The following is a 5,434-nucleotide window of genomic DNA, read 5'->3' as shown; positions in this document are numbered from 1 at the left end:
ATGCAAGGCAAAATGATTTGCAAGTTGCTGTCTCATGACAGATGTGAACAAGGAGCTCAAGCGGCTGCACATCATTGTATTTTAAAGGGGCTCAGAGAAAGGGTAAAAGGATACAGTAAAAGGTTAGCTTATAGCAAGAAATCCTACAATTAAGGTAATCAAAAGAGAAGGACTAATTTATCTTAGGGAGTCTAGTATTTCACTGGAACCAGCAACGCAACCTTGGTCTTCATATTCTGAGTATGTTAAAAAAAAATGGATCAAGGCTTTGTGAAATCTTCTCTGCCTCCCTCTTCTAGAAAGATGATGATCATCTCCCAGTCTTTAAAGTCCCACCTAGAAATCAGATGGATCTAAGCTTGCTTTGCAACACACAGATCCACACAGAGGATCTGACAGTTGATTTTAAACAAAAGGTGATTTTGATCATGTCATTTACTTCTGTCGAGCTGGTCATCATTGGGAAACAACAACAACAACAACAACAACAACAACAACAACAACAAAACCAGCCTGGCATTATTTTTTAATACGAATGTTTCATTTTAACAAATGGCAAAAGATGCAGGTTGCCCTTAGTCAGCAGGAAGTGGTTATACACCAGAGAGCAGGCTGATTGTGTTATATTCATCCAGAACATTGAACAGCCCACAGACCAAAGGGAAAGGGGAGGGAGGGTGGGAATAACAGAACTGCTTTTATTCAAATGATCATTCTCACTACTGCTGGATCCTGCTGATTCACACATTTGCCTATTATTCTCTGACCTTGCAGCAAATGCTCCGACTTGCAGGATTAATTAGAATGAGGGTTTCCAGAGCATGCCTCTGTCTTCCCAGGAAACAGTAAGAAAACATTGCTTTTGCACAATATGCCATTAATTAAACTTTTCTTCTTTTTCTATTAGGGCTCAGATGTGATTGTATTTAGCTAAATCTACTTTTTAGCATTCCAGTTCCAGACCAACATAAGCACGGGGACCATCAATAACAACTGTGCAGTTCCTGGAACTATAGTTTCTGGAAGATTTGATGGTATTTAGACTACCAATTGTTTAAGGTGAAAAGAGCTGGCTTGTATAGATAAAGTCACTGGTAGATGATACAGGACAGAAATTAACGTTTCAATACAGAACGTCACTGTAATTGTTAGCATGATTCCTATTTGGGAAAAAAAAATAGAGGTTCCAAGTTTCATCTCATCTGAACATGTCAATGGTTTAAAATGTAATTATGAAACAGATATTGTCTGTACATCTCAAAGCAAGATCGGGATACAAAACCAACATGGAATATATATCAGCAAACTAACCTCATGACTAATAAACAGCGAAGAAGCTAAAGTGTCCTGGGACTTTAGAATTCAAACAGACAAGCCACATAATACCCAGGACTTAACAATTGTTGTTAAGAAAGACAAAAAAGTTTGGACAGTGGACACTGCAATACCTGGAGACAATAGAATAGAAGAGAAAGAATTGGAGAAAATCACAATCTTGTATAAACAGGCACAGAATCAAGATCATGCAAAGTATTAGTACCACTTTATAAAACCTTAGTAAAACCACACCTGGAATTTTGGTCACCTTATCACAAAAAAGATGTTGAGAGTTTGTAAAAAAATTCAGAGAAGACCAACTAAGACGATCAAAGGCCTGGAGATTAAAACACGAAGAATGGCTGCGGGACTTGGGTTTGGCTAGTCTAAAGAAAAAAAGAAATAGGGGAGACATGATAGTAGTATTCCAGTATTTGAGGGGCTGCCACAAAGAAGAGGAGGTCACATTATTCACCAAAGCACCAGAGGGAAGGACGAGAAACAATGGTTGGAAACTGAGAGAGAAGCAACCTAGAATTAAGGAGAAACTTCCCGACAGTGAGGACAATTAACCAGTGGAACAGCTTGCCTCCAGAAATCATGGGCGCTCCATCACTGGAGATTTTTAAGAAGAAGCTAGACCAGGCATGTAAACTTGTGACGTCACTTGATGTCGCACAACGTATCGCGACTTTTTCCCCATTGCCGGCAATGGGGTGTGTGTGGTTTTGGTATGATGCATCCAGCCCGCGGGCCCGCAGTTTGACATGCTTGGGCTAGACAGTCACTTGTCTGAGATGGTATAGGTTCTCCTGCTTAAGTGTGTGTGTGTGTGGGGGGGGCTGGACTAGAAACCTCCAAGGTCCCTTCCAGCTCTATTCTATTCTATTCTATTCTATTCTATTCTATTCTATTCTATTCTATTCTATTCTATTCTATTCTATTCTAGAAAGACCAGTAAACAGAATTAGAACAATTGTGATAAAAGAAAGCAAAGATTGTACCAATAGTAATAGACATCTTGGGTGCAATCCCAAAAAAACTGGAGCATCCCTTGAACATTATCAGCATTGAAAAATCACCATCAACTGCAAAAGGCAGCTTTACTTGGAATTGCTTACATCCTGCAATGATACAAATAACACCATCAAACAACAACATCTGTCTGTCTCAGATCTTTGGGGAAGGTCTTGATCAGTGGATAAAAATGTCAAATGCAGCCTAAATATCTGACTGACTCTGTGACAGATCAGAATAATAATCAAGACAATTAACACCTGGGTAATCCCAGTCATTAGACACACAGCTGGAATAGTGGACTGGATTCAAGCAGAACTAAAGACGAATTAGTATTGGTACATTTTCCAAGGATCAATCTACATTTTCTCCCACTCTCTTTTTTGTGTGCCTTCATATCAGTCTTGACTGCTGGCAACTATCTGGACAAGTCTTTATTGGTGGTTTTCTTTTGGGAAATGGTTTGCCATTGCCTCCTTTCTAGGGCTGCGAGAGAGTGACTGGCCCAAGATCACCCAGCAGACTGAAGATAGAAGATAGGGAGATAATGTTGATGAAAGAAGGCAAGACAAGTTAAGAGAAAGTAAACCACTACTAAAGGCATAAACTTCACAGCCCTTTGGACCAGCATCCTTAATAACCCTTTTAAAGTCTTATTTCTTTAACTGCAGGTGTGTGTGTGGGAGTTGTCTTTATCATTAAATTTTATCCTAACAACTGCATCTCTAACAAATTATGTTTTAATTTGATGTTTATAATATTCATGGTTTAAAATACAGTTTAAAATTCATGCTTTAAAATCTATTAATCTGAACAGATTAACTAAATGGGTATAATTTATGACCAGATTATGAGTAAATGGGTATAATTCAAGACCAGAGGACTGTACGTTTCAAACTTGCATTGGGACATTTTTATAAGTCCACCAGAATATACAACTGAGAGTACAACTGTCATTGTGAAAATTTATTCAAAACAATTTTTTTTTAAAAAATTGTTAGAAAACGAAGCATGCCTGAGTCTATCTGTATTTTGAAAGCTCCCCCCATTTTTTCTTTCTCTGGATGATTGTAAGTGAATCAAAAAATAAAAATCAGGGATATTAAAGATAATCAACAAAAAGAATTTTTTAAAGTGTGAGAGTTTTCTCATTGTTTTAATTCCTTATTTTGAATTGATGTAACATTTGCAGGATGCAAATTTATCTGATTGTGTCTTCTTATCTGGATGGATGGAAGATACTTAAACTTTTACATTTTTAAAAGATGTTTGCATGGAATTTCCCACACAGAGAATATTTTACAGTATCTATGTGCGTGTGTGTGTGTGTGTGTGTGTGAGAGAGAGAGAGAGAGAGAGAGAAAACTTGGATGCTTGTGTCACTGTTGAAAGGAATGGTTGATAAAACTGTGCTTGAACAAATATGTAATTTACTTGTGGATACAACTCCTTATGTAACTAATCAAGCATCTTTATTTCCTATTGCTGCCAAAAAGACTATATAGCAAAGCTCTTTAAAAATAGTACTATTGTTACAAGTTGTGCATATGATGAGTACATAAGGTGATTTGATGTTTCTCTTTTGCTAAATATAAGAATCTATTATTTTGATGCAATAAAACAAATCCCTGCCAACAAAAATATACAAACAAATGAAGAGTGTGGCCTCCAACGGCAACTTCTCATTTCTGATAATTCTCCTTTGCAAAACTATCCTTTTTTTCTATTATTTTTATTTACTTATTTTATTGATGTGTAACATTTATAGGCCAATAACAGAAGTACAGGTAGTCCTTGACAGTTCATTTACTGACCGTTCAAAGTTACAACGGTGCTAAAAAAATGACTTATGACCATTTTTCACACTTATGATTGTTGTAGCCTCCCCATGGTCACATGATCACAATTCAGATGCTTGGCAACTGACTCATATTTATGACAGTTGCAGTGTCCTGGGGTCACCGCCGCCCTGAGTCCTACGGGAGAAGGGCGGGATATAAATCTAAATAATAAATAAATAAATAATAAATATGATCCCCTTTTGTGACCTTCTGACAAGCAAAGTCAATGGGGAAGCCAGATTCACTTAACAACCGTGTTACTGATTTAACAACTGCAGTGATTCTCTGTGGCAAGAAAGGTCATAAAATGGGAGAAACACCTCACTTAACAAATACCTCACTTAGCAACAGACATTTTGGACTCAATTGTGGTCATAAGTCGAGGACTACATGCACTTTATTAGTGTCCAGGACAGAAAACAAGAACCATAATCAACAACATAAATAAATAAAATGCAATAGATTCAAAGAACGGAGAACAGAGAGACACAACTCTTCAGTGTACGGAAGACATCCAAGGATCTACTCTGATCTTCTGTGAAACTTTCTTGACAGGGTGAAGGAAAAAAAAAAGATTTCTGCTCCTGCTCTCAATTTAACGTCAAGAATCTCTCTCACTATTTATCTAGGTCAGTGATGGCGAACCTTTTAGAGACCGAGTGCCCAAAAACTGGCCCCGTCCCCACTCCACCCCCTGCCCTGCCCCTGCTCTGCCCCCCATCCCCCTGCCTGCCCACAGGACCACTCACTGCCTCCAGGGCCCACCGCAGATCGCCCAGGCAGCCCAGCAGCGCTATGGCAGCCACACCCTCTGCCCGCGCCCTGCATCATCAACTGCATGATGGGGTGTGAGGGCAGAGTCTTGTCTACATTGCCTGGCTGATATGTCCTTGGCTGCACTGCTCCATGTGGGCCACGCTCAAGGGCGACTCTCCTTCAGGTGACTGCTAGAGAGGAGGGGGTCGAGGGGGGAGGCAAGGCTGGGGCAACGGCTTGTGTGCCCACAGAGAGGGCTCCGAGTGCCGCCTCTGGCACCCCTGCCATAGGTTTGCCACCACTGATCTAGGTCTTTTCCTACCTTTTTGATAAAGCAGAAACAGGAGTGGGAAAATTTAGAATGCTTTAGATCATTTGGAAAGTTTCCAAGGTTGAGACTTCCTGATCTCAGAAAAGCCAACATCAAAGACTGGGATTAAGACAGTAAAGGTCTTACATTGACCTTCCTCACTCCTGGTTACAGGCAGGACAATGATTCCAGT

General features: G+C 39.5%; 1 long non-coding RNA gene across 1 annotated transcript in view; it reads right to left on the bottom strand.

Moving 5' to 3' along the window:
• The window catches only part of LOC107292149, a 12,087-nt gene extending 7,877 nt beyond the window's left edge, over positions 1-4,210 (bottom strand). The window contains exon 1 of the long non-coding RNA XR_001548986.1: positions 4,199-4,210. This is a non-coding gene — a long non-coding RNA (uncharacterized LOC107292149). The remainder of the gene's footprint in view (positions 1-4,198) is intronic.
• Between the last annotated feature and the right edge of the window lie 1,224 nt (positions 4,211-5,434).

Source organism: Protobothrops mucrosquamatus, unplaced genomic scaffold (assembly GCF_001527695.2).
Source record: "Protobothrops mucrosquamatus isolate PMUCROS unplaced genomic scaffold, P.Mucros_1.0 scaffold1275, whole genome shotgun sequence".
Taxonomy (NCBI): domain Eukaryota; kingdom Metazoa; phylum Chordata; class Lepidosauria; order Squamata; family Viperidae; genus Protobothrops; species Protobothrops mucrosquamatus.
Note: the sequence above shows the minus strand (reverse complement) of the source record. Positions and strands in the feature narration are given on the sequence as shown.